The 15,796-nt window shown below is 34.8% G+C and overlaps 1 long non-coding RNA gene across 3 annotated transcripts in view; it reads right to left on the reverse strand.

Moving 5' to 3' along the window:
• Positions 1-15,796, reverse strand: part of LOC144304362 (uncharacterized) — a 170,710-nt gene that overhangs the window by 4,819 nt on the left and 150,095 nt on the right. For all 3 annotated transcript variants that reach the window (XR_013371261.1, XR_013371260.1, XR_013371259.1), the window contains exons 2-5: positions 15,219-15,345; positions 12,010-12,069; positions 10,325-10,407; positions 9,488-9,695 (exon numbers count right to left, since the gene is read on the reverse strand). This is a non-coding gene — a long non-coding RNA (uncharacterized LOC144304362). The remainder of the gene's footprint in view (positions 1-9,487; positions 9,696-10,324; positions 10,408-12,009; positions 12,070-15,218; positions 15,346-15,796) is intronic.

Genomic DNA, 15,796 nt, shown 5'->3' on the forward strand with positions numbered 1-15,796 from the left:
CCAGAAAAGGCTAGGAGAGTCACAGGACTGCGATGCAGGTCTGACACGAATGAAGGGGGGCATGAGGGAAGCATTCTAGACTGTTCTTGTGCAGTCTAAGGATGGGTGAGCACCATCCAGGAGTCCTTGAGGCAAAAGCAGCCATCAAAGTGGACTCACGTCTCCCAAGAGCAGTGTTGCCTTAGTATTCCTGCCTCACTCGGGAAGCACTGGGGGTAGCATGTGGGAAGCATGGCCATGGTGCCAGAGCAGCAGCTGGGGCCTTTGGTAAATTAATTTCCTTGGAGTCCGAGGTCTGCAAGGCACATTCTCCTGGCCACCACAACAAGTTGTGGCTTTTTAATCTTTCACACCTCTTATACTTGAGAATTAGGACTGATATCCCTTCCTCCTCTGAGAAAACTTTTGGACCATTCCTCCTCTGCTTTCTTTTTAAGAACAAAATAAAACCCAGGACAAAGGCCAGCAGTTCTCAGGCTCCCACCCTTCAGCTAGTCCATCTTCTGAGCACTCCCCCCAGTCACTGAACTTTGCTATCTCTTATGATCTCCTTCACTCTAATCCTTGCAATAGGTCAGTTAAATTCAATCCCTGGGGCTCTCAGTTCCTCATTTTCTCTATCATCCACGATGTTCTCCTTTTCCCCTCTTCTACACTCCCTTCAAAGATTTGCTCAAATAGCACATTCTCACAGAATCCTTCTTAGAATCCCAACTATAAGTGATCAACTTCATACTAGCACAGTTAGGGGCCATGGGAACTAGCCCCAAGTGAAAAACATTACATATCTGGGGAGCTTTTTGTTGGCTGTTATTGTTAAACCGTTTTCCTACAGGGCACAACCAGAATGCAGCCTGGCTGTGGCCCCATATACAAGCCAGACTGAAGACAGAAGATTCTAGGTCTCCAAAAAGCACCTGTGCGCTGCCTGAATTGCCTGAATATCAACCAATAAGGACAAGGCCCTTCCAATCAATCAGAATGAGGCACTTATATCCCCTTTCCCATATTAGCATACTGGTCGGAGTGGGAACCTAAGCTGGAGCTCTAGCCCCAATAAAGCCTTGCCTATGCCTTTCACTATTGGATCTGGTCTCTTGTAGTCTTGGGCCAGAGAAATCAATTCCAGTAACAATAGCATCTAATCTGTTCATTCAAAGCTCAGTGACAAAATGTATCTATTTATCCCTGATAATTGATTATTATCTTTTCTCTACCATAGACTCTAAGTTCCATGAGGGCAGTTAGGTCTAGTTTGTTCATCCCTTTCTTCTCAGCACCTGCAAGTTACCTGACATAGTAGGTATTCAGCAGATATTCCTTATATAACTATATGATTAAATAACTATAAAAACAAATGAATAATCTGAATTGAGATGAATTGAATAGGCTATGTTAATAGATATTGCTGCCAAGGCTTATGTTTGTCTATATTTGAAACATATATAGTTATCAATGTAATTAAAAACTTCATAAGAATTTAAAATTTCTCTCATTATTTTATATCCTATGACAAATTGTATCATTTAAAAAATTACACTTAATTTTACCGTTGAAATCACTTTGGGTAAATATCTTGAACACAGTACTTTATAATTCATTTAAGACTTCCTTGAAGATAGTAACACAGGGTCTCATACATAGTAGAAATTATTATATATGGCATTAATTTGCAATGCATTAATTCAGCTTCTCTAAATTCAGATATTTTGTTCCTTCTAATGAAACTAGCCATCTGTCTGATTTCTTTTCCTCATTTATTTTCACTGAGAAACATAGTTAACTTGACCTTTATTTATATTTTGAGATTTATTTTCATCATAAGACCTTTTTAAAGAATGCAACCAGGGCTGTCTGGGTGGCTTCATCAGTTAAGCATTCAACTCTAGATTTCTACTCAATCTATCATCTATCATCTACTTCTACTCAAGTTATCATCTCAGGGTGGTGGGATTGAGCCCCACCTCTAACTCCAGGCTCAGCACAGAGTCTACTTGGGACTCTCTCCCCCTCTTCCTCTGCCCCTCCCTGCTGCACACACACACACTCTCTAAAATAAATAAATAAATAAATAAATAAATAAATAAATAAATAAAACTTTAAAAAAAGAATACGGCCATCTCTAATCTTTTTTTTATTTTTGCTTGCTTTTTGTTTCTGAGTTATTAGGCTTTGATTTCTGTTTCATGTTTATCTTTTGAAGGATTTAATTATAATTAACCCCTGGGGTGCCTGGGTGGCTCAGTCAGTTGAGTGTTGGACTCCTGATTTCTGCTCAGGTCATGATCTCAAGGTTTTGAGATCAAGCCCCGTGTCAGCCTCCAGACTCAGCCTCTACTTCTGCCCCTCCTCCTGCTCATGCAAACTCTCTCTCTCAATAAAATATAGGTGTGCCTGGGTGGCTCAGGTGGTTAAGTGTCTGCCTTCAGCTCAGGTCATGATCTCAGGGCTCCCTGATCAGTAGAGTCTGCTTCGCCCTCTGCCCCTCCCCCTGCTCATGCTATCTCTGTCTCTCAAATAAATAAGTAAATAAATAAAATGTATTAATAATAATTATAATTAAGTCTAAAGACAAATATAAGTTTTCTATAATTGTCTCAGGAGATTTTTAAAACACGGGTAGAGTAGAACACTATTTAAAAAGAGTATACTACTGTCAAAAATTCAGAAATAACAGACGTAAAACCAGTGAATCACCAAAGTAGTAATTAGTAGAAATTGATTATGCACACACTGAAGAGGCAGTTTACAAAGTGGTAGTACTCAAGCCAAAGCATGGAATGAGACTCAGGTATATTGGTTATAAAGCAGCTTACAGTGAAAAAGCAGCAACTGTTCATGCTTCACAGCTATTGACAGAATTTCTTAAATGATAGGGAATGCTCAGTGGTTGCTTCATATCAACCTTAGAAAACCGTTATGTTTATGATTTTCAGAAGCATAAGCAAGAAATGACCCACATCAAAGTTAGCCTTGCAAAATAAACTAAATTAAGCTTTGTTTCTATGACTAAACTAGTTTTGTCTGCTCAGGGAATTTTCAAGCCTGGCTCTCTTTTTTATTTTAACCATATTTTAATTGGTTTCCCCACATTTAATTTACATTTTCTGTTTGAAGTTATCTTTTTAACAGTTTAATTTACATATTAAATCAAAACCCTTAACTTTGAATGGCATGTCAAAAACTATGCCTTTGAAGTAAAAGTGTTTTGATCTTTATTATTCTTGGGGTTTCCCTGCAGGTTTAATGGTAAAGTTATTGTTTTATCTTTCTGTTATTTTAATCTATTTTCTCCTTTAATTTAGTCCAGCATTCCACAATATTTTTGTTCTTAGGACCTCTTTATACTTAAAAAGCATTGATGATCCCAAAGATCTTTTGACTATATGAGCTATATCTATCCATATTTATGATACTAGAAATTAAAACTGAGAAACATTTAAAGTATTCATTCATTTAAACATAACAATAAACTCCTTATATGTTAACATATATCATTATTTTAACAGAAAATGAGTTATATTTGGGGTGCCTGGGTGACTCAGTGGATTAAGCATCTGACTCTTGATTTCAGCTCAGGTCATAATCTCATGGTCATGCAATTGAGCCCTGCTTAGTGTATTACAATACCTACAATATTGTATTATATGCTTGAGTTTCTCTTTCCTCTCCCTCTCCCTCTGCCCCTCCCACTGCTTGTGCTCTCTTGCTCTTTCTCTCTCAAATATTTTTTAAATGAGTTATATTTTCCAAACAACAACAAAATAGTGAGAACAGTAGTATTGATTTACATATTTAAAAATTTAAAAATAAGACACATCTGTCTCAAGAGACAAGCCTAGTGGTTATGAGGTGCTTGAAAGTAAGGGGAAATGGGAGATGTTGGTCAAAGAGTAGAAGCTTCAAGTTATAAGATTAATAAGTCTGGTGATCTAATGTACAGCATAGTGATTGTAGTTAATAATATTGTATTATATACTTGAAAGTTGCCGAAAGAGCAGATCATAAATATTTTTGCTATAAAAAGAAATGGTAATTATGTGTCATGAGGGGGGTTATTTGCTAAATTTTGGTGGTAATCATTTTGCAATATGTAAGTGTATCAAATCAATACATCTTAAGCTTGTACAATGTTATATGTCAATTATATCTCAATAAACCTGGGGAAAACAAAACAAAAAAAAAATAAGTCACTAATGTTAAAAAAAAATACAGCTGTTTCAAACCATGATACAGGTCAAGCAAAATTAGGAATATATTGACCATTGAGTTTAGCAACGTGATTCTGGATCACACTGGTAATTCCTCAACTCCTCTCTCCCAAGCAATTAAATTTCCAGTTAGGCAGATCAGAAATACAGGAGATGTTTTAATCCAACAGAATCCAATACCATAATAATCTTGAGATCTGTCCTCACTTCTATTTTATCTCATAAAGAAACATTAAGAGAAAAAGAAGTCATAAGCCATCTAATTACCAAACATCCAGATGGTTCTATATTTCTTATAACATTACTCCTATTCTTGCACAACTCTCCTAGCGAGTATATTCCTAAAATATTAGTTCCTTTTTCCCTACATATAACTAATAGTTCAATCCTGTTTTTTGCTAAGGCATTAAGATGAATGGACTTTTGACTTACTTTTACATTATGCAACCTTATGAATGATTTTTCTATGGATTATCATAAAACATAATTAAAAATTACATTAAACTTACATTTGTTGAATAACAAGATACTTCTACAAATAATTACTTTAATTACTCAATTGATATTGAATTTTTTAAGTAAGCAAAAAATAAGAAAATTTTTTAACCCACTTTCATTATCATGAAAATACTCTTAAGAAAATGTTTTCAACAATTTTTAAAAATATTTTATTTATTTATTCATGAGAGACACAGAGAGAGGCAGAGACATAGACAGAGGAAGAAGCAGACTCCCTGCAGGGACCCCAATGTAGGACTCAATCTCAGGACCCCAGGATCACGCCCTGAGCCAAAGACAGATGCTCAACCACTGAGCCACCCAGGCATCCCTGTTTTCAACAATTTATTAATAAAGCATCCAAATTACCAATAAGGTAAAAATAATTTAAGGCTCATCAAGTTTGTGAAATACAATACATAAAGCTCATCAAGTTTATGAAATACAATATATAATTGTACGCAATTCTTTTAACTTCTTAATTATTTTATTTGTAAAATTATTTCACAGTTCCAGGGTTTCTGGCTAGCTCAGTCAGTAGAGCACACCACGCTTAATCTTAGGGTAATGAATTCAAGCTCCAAGTTGGGCATACAGACAACTTAAAAAAATAATAAAATAAAAATTTTATAGTCCTTATATATTTACATAGAAATATACCCATAGTATATTACTGAGGGAAAAAAAGCAGGTTATAGAACAGTATAATTAATAATAATAATAATAATAATATAATTATTCCACTCAGAACTTTAAAAAATCTATCTATATATATACTTATAAATACATGGGAGAAAATATATGTCAAATTATTGACATTTATAGTCTAAGGGATTTAAAAAAGGGATTGTATTTTACACACTTCTAATTATTTGGGATTTGCGACTAATAAATACTCTTATATTTTTAAAAAATACATTTAATTATAATAAATAGTTTCTGCTTTTACTTTGTCGAAGTATTTATATTAGTATATACATGTTATAAATTAAACTATATATAATTTTTACATATTAGGAAATATATTAGTAAATACTCTTAGTAAGAAGAAGATTTTATTTTTAACAAATTAGAATCCAATTTTAGGACTTGATTCTCTGGATGTTTAAATGATTACAGTGGCTTATGTGCAAAAGCCACAAGACTATGAATCAAGACTGATCACTAGAGACAGTCTGCATATTTCTCTTAACATAAAATTCTATTATGTAATAATACTCTGCTGTTCTGTGAAAATTGAAAGAAAATCTAGTTGCAACAATTTAAGTTTTATAAGGTTTTTTAGTCCATTGCATTTTCCAAATTTATTAGCTGGATTGAAGTAAATCAGGATTTTGCTTCATGGCTTTTAGTTCTACATGTTCATTTCCCAACGTGTTGCCATAGGAATGATGAGGAAAGAAAGACTTTATGTCTAGTGCCACTTTGTTCTAAAAAATGAACCTAATTGTCATAAATACATATAAAATACTTCAAATTATGGATTACTTTCACCATACATCCAAATATATTTATTGTGTATTCTGGTTTGTTCTTTTTTTGAAACAACGCTCATCTTTACTATCCTATATAAGAAAGAAACTGTTTTCTCAACTTTTTTAGGTGACCTTGAAAAAAACCTTGTGTAAAAAGCAAGGTGAAATGGCTAACAGTTCATATTAACCAGGACAAAGCAGCATCTCACAGAAAATCTTTAGCTTGCACAAAGTCAACTTGCATCCATTCACCTGTGAGAAGAGTCAACGTGTCTGATGCAAGAAATCTAGCAGGCAACAAGAACCAAGCACAATTAGAAATATACCAGAGAAAAAGCATGCAATCCACTGTAACTAACCATCTTTTCAAAGAAGAGTTACTTTGAATTACAATCAAGATAGCTCTGTCTTGCAGACTGGGGGTGATTTTGAGGGGTGGGCTCATTTAGAGGGTATTACTAACCCTCTAACTCACCGTAGTGGACCTCAATAGACTAGCCTTCCATACCACAAGACTCTGACTAAGCCATAGTAAAGTTATTTGTGTTTCAAGCTAATTAAAATAAGTTTGCAACAGCAATTTTACTGAAATTTTAGCTAATCTAAAGCAAGAGGAAATCATAATATACCATTTTCTTACCTAATAAACAGGAACCTAAGCCATTTCTAGATATGTTATAGTGCTCAGAACATTGATTATGCTCCACAAAGACAAATAATAAACATTTTTTAATTATTTCACACTAAGAATATTGCTCTCACACACCAGATTTCACTGAAAAGAAGCAAGGTACTTTTACTTTCTTCTTTATAGTTAAATCAGTAAACATTTACCAAGTATCTATGGTATACAAAACACTCTGCTAACCATTGTATTTAAGTTGAGGGTAAAAATATTTATGGTTTTTCATTGTACCTTTCAAATATTTTTATCGGGAATATTTTTGTCAGTTCAACATGGCCTAGGTTATCTTTTCAGAACATTTATCTTGCAAATAATCTTGCATAAAAAGAAAATATATTCTTCTTATAAGTGATCTAATGGCAACCTGTGATATTTTCACCTTTCTCCCCTTTTTATGGGGAGGATCTACTTCTATTTTGGAGATACTGATTTATATTATTTTCTAGATTGTGAAGCTCTGATTTTAAACACTTGATCATGTCAAAATCAGAAATAAATGTACTAAATGGTACCCTGCTGCCTATTTCCTTCTCAGAATGCGTCAGTAGGAGTTTCGTCAGGAAAATAGTTTGGAAATCAGAAACAGCTCTAGGTGTTTCAATCAGGAAACAGGTCATTCTTAGAAAAAAGGCTCAGAGGAGACTGCTGCAAAATCTCACCTCTACAAAAGCCCATAAGTCTGCCTGCTGCTGCCAGAGAAAAGAAAACATGGTTTCCACTTCTCTGCCACCTTGCAGATTCCATATGAACACATCTCCTAGCAGAACCTAACCCAGAAAGTGGTGTCAGAGATTCTGGGAATGTAGTTCCCAAGTGTCCTGCCACCGCCACCAAAGGAGAACATAGAAGGAGGGAACCGATGCTAATGTGCTAACAGATAATGTATAGGTAGGGGGTGGGATTGAGCTAAATTCTGTCCCAGTGATACCATCTCAAGAGGTTTGAGCTGTAATTGAACAGCTCATGCTTACTACTGAGGTGAATGATAGTTATAATCCACTCTTGGTTACCCTTTAAGAAAATTTTGCTTTTTGTTCCTCCCACTTTTATTTCCTTGACCACTTGGATAGGAAATTTTAATTTCTTAAATTTCAATGATTTAACAGATAAAAAGAATACATATGAAATCTTGACATATCTGATCTGCATCACTATATACCTGTGAAGAGCATACTAGGTACAAGGCATTGTGTAGGAAGTCACTCTGTGGGGTGCAAAGATGGTCCCTGACTTTCAAATGTTCACAATTATTGGGAGGCAAAGGGAAAATACAATCAATATAGCTCAATTGTGTTGTGTGTACAATTAACAAAGGGCAGAGAAAGAATTAAAGCCAGAGAGACCTGTAGGAGGTGATAAGGAGTGACTGAAGAGAACCATGGGAAGGAAATGCTCTCTGAGGTGTAACCATTCCTGACAGATGGAAGTGGAGTGAGGGGTGTGGTGACATGAGGGGCCAGAGTGAGTAAAGTGAAGAGGCTGAAGAACTTGCTGCAATTAGACTAGAAACAGATACCACAAACTCAGGTGCATATAGGGGCCAGCAGTATTGCAAATGAAGCAGCCCATGTGAGGACTTCAGCCAGCAAAAGAATGATACACCAGCCACCTCAGGCAACATTCCTGGTGAGACTGTTGGCCCAGTGCTATCAGAGCTTCCAGTTGTTCAAAAGAAGGTGAAAATCCATATTATAAGGTAAAATTCCTATTTTAGAATATTAGCACCTAATTTTAAAAAATGAATAAAAACAAAACTAAAGCCATGTGTAAATTAAAGAAAACTCTGGCCCACATATGCACCAGTGGTCAACTATTTGCAGGCTCTAGGAGATGCTTTCTAAGGTTCCATCCAAGCAATTCTGGTTTCAATTGTGAACCTCATTCTCACTGAATAATATATTCTTCTTTTAATATGCATATTAAGCATTGCCTCAGAAATTTTCTTCCTACGAATTGTGTGTTCTTAATGCTCTTCATAAAGAACTGTAGAGTTCTTAAGACTGACTTGCAAGAGGCCTACAGTGAAGACAAGTGATAAGAAGGGGAAAACAGAAAGAAGACCATTAGAAAATGTCAAGGCTATAGACATTTACCAGTGCAACCAGCCTTTATCCATCTCCGAGACTGAAGACTACTGCTGTCATTTCTCTTTACTAGCAAGGAAATGATAATGAAAAATATTTGTAGTAGAGGAAATGTTGACAGGAGTCAGAGCTACCTTAGCGAATAATACACTCAATACGTATAGTTATTTAAAATCCAGTCTATTATAATGTACAAAATATTCTCTTACATTTGTGGATATTTTTTTATTTTTTCAAAATCACTAATTATTTCTCGAAAACTGTGATCATATCTTTTAACAAGACAGGAAAAAGGATAATGATAACAGGGCACATATCAATTAGTAAAATCAATGCCTAAAAAATAGTCTTAGTGCTGTCTTGCTTTACAAACAGTTTTAAACTGAGCTCAATGCTGAACCAGTGAAAAATATTGGATCTATTTTTTGCAAGAAATTTAACCAAAAAAAGCAAATAATAACACAAGCCACTATATGAAGTTTCTACTTTCAATGAAACAGGCCAATGTGAATATTGAATTATCTGTGTTAATACCTCTGATCACATAGTTCTTCTACATGTGATCTGCCACCAGGGGAAATCACATTTATCCATTTCAAGGTAGGATTGGGCTCCTCCGGAGAATCTCCTTTAATAGGACGATTACGTACCCTTAGAAAACATTTCAAACTAGAAACTTGGATAGATATTTGAACGGAGCTTTTCCCAATAGTGGTGCTTTTTCAATAACACAGTAGAGTACCTAATGGAACATAATGAAAAAGATCAACAATAAAATTGACAATTTCAGAAAAAGAAAAAAAAACCCACCTGACAATGTTCTCCTTGCTTATGAGTTACCGCTTCACAGAGCAAGCACTACAGCGTGTACGTAAGCACACATAGTTTCAGCTTCAGCACAAAGAATAAAAGTCTAAAAAGGTAAAAATGAAAATGTGTGCTGCCCTGCTACCATGTAGCTGAGAGTTATAAAGGCCCCCTGAACAATATTGAGTTTGCGGTGGCACAATCACATCACAAAAGATTTACCTTCACTCTGCAAACTTAATATAGGGCAATAACAGTCGATTACAAGCAGAGCAATACAACATCAAAGGAATGTTTAAAAGAACTGGACAGAACCTTTAAATCAACACAATTGAGTTATCTTCCCCCAAAGGAAGCACCATGGGAGAGATCATAGCAGGGTTTTTCAAGAGGTATTACTAATTTACCATAAGTTATATTTAATACACTTTCTAAACGTGGTTTGTAATCTCTCTCCACTTTTTAGAACACAGAGCAATAAATTAAAAGAGAAATGGTCCCCAAAGAGCAAAAGACTGGAAGAAAAAAAATGACAATAGTTTTCTTCCGGAGAGGAGGGTTAACCTTTCAAATAAATCTTCCATAGCTGGAAAGTCAGCATTGGATCTGTCCTTTCCCAATTTCAGGGAGATTCTTCAAATCCGGACCTAGAGAAATAATAGAAAAGTTCTATTATTTATATTTATAAAACTAATCAATATTCAAATTCCGTTAAGAACAGCAATATTCACCATAACATTTTAGAAGAATGGTAAGAAATTCTTTTTAACATCTCCCATAGAGAAGAAAGCAATTTTACTCCACCTTCTTATGGCTGAAAGGAACATTGGAGAAGTTGAATTTCTTGTCCAGGTCATGTCAGAAAGGGGGTAGAATTTATTTATTGCGGAGTAGTACTGTTCATTGTTGGCAGAACTTAGATTTTTTTTAGCATCTTAACTATTTCTGCATAGGTTTCTATTTTTAATTTATATAATAGTGTGCTTAGTTTAATGAAGACTTGGTATATTACTTTTTTACATATAAAAAGATATTACTTTTCTACATGCATTGCAAGGCTTATTGTTACAAATTTTCATCTAAAGCCATGCATTTATTTTTCCCAGGAAGGTAAGTGGAACTATTGGGTATTGCCAAAACTTTTCATCATCTTTTAATGTCTGAGATTTGCATACATAAAATCATAAATTTCTATATGATGCTAATAGACCTGTTCCTTTGATTCTTTCAAAAGTTATAACCTTTTTTGCCTTTTGTTTAGCACTCTTGTTTTGGTTTAAGTTATCTTGATTTATACCAGATATGTGTATTCAAAAAGGCTTTAAATTCTGGATAATTTGTATCTAAAATGACTTTTCAATACATTAATTTTCTAGTGCTGAAAACACACCCACAACAGGTGCATGAAACTGCCTGTAACACATGCCATATGGGGAAAGTACTAGGGTTTGTCCCTTTTGATATAGAATGGTTTTATTGGTGTCATACTGTAAGCTTTTACAATAAATCAGATCATATATGGATTTATCCTTATGTATCTGGCGTTAGAAAATATTTAATTCATGTTTATAATGCTTTTAATTTTACAACCAGCTTCCTAAATTTCTTTACAGTTAGCCTTTATGTCAAGATTATTTCATTTGAAATTGTCCATTACCAGATAATCTTTTTCAGATATTTGAATTAGACTGCTGTTTTTCTTTTTTGTAGCATGTTCTTTTTCAAGTCCACCAACTTCTTCATACTAATATTGTTAATTTAAAGGCAAAATTCTGATGCATTAGTTATTACCTACTCTTGGTAAATATTTTTGGAATTCATTATTTGAAATAGTTGGTGTGAATGTGACAGAATTTTTTTTCGTATTTTATATCAATGTGATTAGAATAGGTGATCCCAATATGTGTTTGCAGGTCTATCAAGGTTAGCTTGTTTATAATTATAAGATTCAAATAGTGACTAGGAATTCTCATTTTTTCTCCTATCCATTCAACCTACATTAATTGTATCACTAAGATGCAATGTCCAACAAGAAGTAGTTCTAATGTCATAAAAAATACCACACTGATGTTTGTCCACTGGTTGATGTCAGCAAATGCTCTAATGCCTTTCAATTAGTATCATGAATATTATAAAGTTTTACCCAACCAAGGAACCCACTGGCTGTGATAAAACCAAGTAAGAATGTTTACTTTTGTGCAGAGATTAGAGAACCAAAAGCTAAAAGAATAGGTAATCTGTAGTCAAACCTGACTTTGAAATTCTGCTCATCTGGTTAATAGTTGTGTGACTGTGCCTCAGTTTCTCTTCTGTAAAACAGAGATAATAATGTTTATAGATTGCTATAAAATTAAATCAGATACCACTTATAAATTCCTAGCACCATGACATACTGCATGCACCCAAGAAGTGTTAGCTATTTATATTGGAAAAAATATGTCCAGAAATGCTCTAATGCCTTTCAATTAGTATCATGAATATTATAAAGTTTTACCCAACCAAGGAACCCACTGGCTGTGATAAAACCAAATAAGAATGTTTACTTTTGTGCAGAGATTAGAGAACCAACACCTGTTGCCTAACAGTAGTGGGACTTATACCAGAAATCAATGAATGAGTAACCACCCTCAACAGCTATCAGAGTCATAAGACAGTTGGTTCTACGGTCTAGACCTGCTTAAGAGTTGAACAAAGTCACCTGCTGACTATAATAGCCATTCATAGGAGTGATATAAAATTTAATGTTAGTGATTATCTGTTGTGATATGACATCATGTGCATATTGCCTTCCCAGTCTGGCTTGAAGGACATTTGAGAAATAATATTTCAGAGTATTTTTTCAATATTAGAGGTTAAATACCATCAATTTTCACTAAATCTTGGCCTGTAAAAAAAAAAAACTACAATTCAGTGGTATCTAGGTCATTAGTACTTTTAAGTAAGGTGGCAGAGAGAATATGACTATTGTCAGAAAGAGACAATTCATAGCAAAGATAGCTTGCCAGAATTTTTTTAATAGGAAGATCATTCTCTTTCAACAGTGAAGCTTCAATCAAAAATTTATAATAAATCCTTATTAAAATTTTATTAACTTTCTTTCAACATTTGGTATTAATTGGCCAACATTGTGCTTGAGTTTTATTTGGAAATATTGGTGCTTCTGGACTCGTATATCTTTTTTTGTCCTTAATTACTTCCTATAAAATAGCAACAGTAGACAATCCTTTCACTATTTCCAGATGGATTGTCATAACTTGTCTATGATCCATTAAAAGATCAAGAGGTCTTTGGGATACCTGGGTGGCTCAGTCAGTTAGGTGTCCAACTATTGATTCTGGCTCAGATCATGATTTTAGGGTCATGAGATTGTGCCTGGTGTGGGGCTCTGTGCTGGGTGTGGAGCCTGCTTGCAATTCTCTCTCTGTGTCTCCTTCTGCCCCTCCCCCTCACCCCTTCTCACTCTCTTAAAAAAAAAAAAAGAGCAAGAGATTTTTAATGGCCTACTTCATTTCCTACTTTATTTATTATTGAGATTATAGAGATTAAAGCCTTAAAGAATTGATAATACTTCGCCATGTTTTCAGATACTGAAATATGTGAATAAGTAAGCAAATATAAATAAGCAATGAATTAATGCAGACGACATTTAGGAGAGTTCCAGTTTCTGAAAATTATAGCCAATTAATGCCAACTAAGAATTTCTAGTCAATTAAGCTTCTTGGCCTTCTCAAATACAAAATGAAATGTAAGTATTACATTACCTTATCTCTCAGTGGAAGTTGATCAGCAAGTTTAAGTTTCTACTTATCCCCAACCTATAGACTATGCTGATCAAAAAACAAGTCCAAGGACCTTATACTTCAAGTGAAATGTAGTCAGTTGCTTAAAAGAACCAATTCAGCATCTAGAAATCTTGGGTCTGAGAAACATATGGGATTCCTGATGTGTTAGAGAATTACCTCAATCTGGGAATTAATCCCACTGAAATCCCCAATATTCCTTAAGATTAGACCAATCTCTTGGTATAATTTGGGGTGGGATGCTAAGATTCTTCAAATTAGGGTGTGACTATGCATACTAGACCGTTATCACTGCTCCCACAGACTAAGTTGCCAGCCACACAGTGGCACACGATGGTACATGGTAGCCTATTCCAGTTACCACCTATATCCTATCTACTATCTTTTACTACACCTCTTAACAAAATTTTAGGCATCCTTCAGGATATGGCTAAAATATTATCTCTTCTCTCAGTTCTTTCAGGAGTCATTTCCAAACCTGACCATTCATATGCCCATCACTTCCTTCATGAGTTCACCCATTTGTTTATTCAACAAATATTTTTTGAGAATCTGTTATGCACTAGACACCTTTATATTTGGTCTGAGCCAAGCAGATAAAAATTCTTGCCATTATAGTGCCTAACTTCTGATGAAAGACTAATTATTCCTTCTATATTCTCTTATTACTTTATTATTGCATTTGTCACATTTATTTTAGGTAATTATTTTTGTGTATCTCTTACTGGATAGCAAGGGCCAGATAACATTTATCTTTTCACTTATCACCAGCACCCAGAACATTCCCTTGCCACATAACATAAGAGAAAAGGCAAAACAAACTTTATAGCTTGGAGGCTCCCTAATAAATTTAAATTTAATCAGTATTTCTGTTTTGGTTATCTATTCTTGTTTAAGAAGTTAACTGAAAACTTAGTCATTTAAAGCAATGTTTTTGCTTTGCTCACAATTTTGTAGGTCAGAAATTTGGGAAAGGCTCAGCAAGGTAGTTTAGCTCTGCTTCACATGGCTTCAGCTATAGTTATGGTGGCTGAGGCTGGAGGATCCTCTTCCAGAATACCTTCTTTATTCGTATTTTTGGTACTTTGCAGCGACTTGCTTCCTTCCTTCTTTCCTTCCTTCCTTCCTTCCCTTTTTTATTTCTTTATCTTCTTTCTCTTTCTGTCTCTCTTTGTCTATCTCCACATAAGTTCTCATCCTTCAGGGCCACTCCATGAGATATGGATTTCCACACCATGGTGTCTCGGTGTCACACTTCTTACATAATATATGGTTTCTTTTTTATTTTTAATTTATTTAAATTCAATTAATTAACACATAGTGTATTATTGGTTTCAGAGGTAGAGCTCAGTGATTCTTCAGTCTTATATAACACCCAGCGCTCATTACATCACATGCCTTCCGTAATGCCCATCACCCAGTTACCTCATTCTCCCACCCTCTTCCCTTCCAGCAACCCTCAGTTTGTTTCCGATGATTAAGAGTCTGTTATGGTTTGTCTCCCTCTCTGATTTTATCTCATTTTTTATCTCATTTTTCCTCTCTTTATCTCATTTTTTCCTCTCTTCATCTATGATCCTCTGTTTTGTTTCTTAAATTCCGCATATGACTGAGATCCTGTGATAATTGTCTTTCTCTGATTGACTTCTTTCACTTACCATAATACCCTCTAGTTCCATCCACATCATTGCAAATGGCAAGATTTCTTTTTTTTTGTTTGTTTTTGATGATTGAGTAGTAGTCCATTGTATATATATCCCACATCTTCTTTATGATATATGGTTTCTAAGAGGCAGAAAGCAGAAACAGGCAGGCAGGTTAGGGCTACACCAGAAACTGGAACTGTATCATTTTACCATGTTCTTTCTAACGGCCAAAGCAGCCATAAAGACTACCCAGATTTAAAGAGATATTTCAGATACCATCTCTTGAGAGTGGAATGGTAGGTAGTACAGAAGGGCAGTTGAATGAATGACATTTTTGTGGCCATCTTTGGAAAATGCCATAATTTGTGATAGCTATCTAATATGTCCAATCAACCATTATGTGTTTAGGAGAAGCAGATCAGCACTGAAGTAAAATTTAAATTCTTATTAAACAAAAGAAATCCATTTTCTTATAACAAAAATTTTATTTTAAAATGCTAAATGAGGGACACCTGAGTGGCTCAGCAGTTGAGCACCTGCCTTTGGCCCAGGGTGTGATCCTGGGGTCCGGGGATCGAGGGCAACTTGCA

The sequence above is a fragment of the Canis aureus genome, chromosome 33, assembly GCF_053574225.1.
Source record: "Canis aureus isolate CA01 chromosome 33, VMU_Caureus_v.1.0, whole genome shotgun sequence".
NCBI lineage: Eukaryota > Metazoa > Chordata > Mammalia > Carnivora > Canidae > Canis > Canis aureus.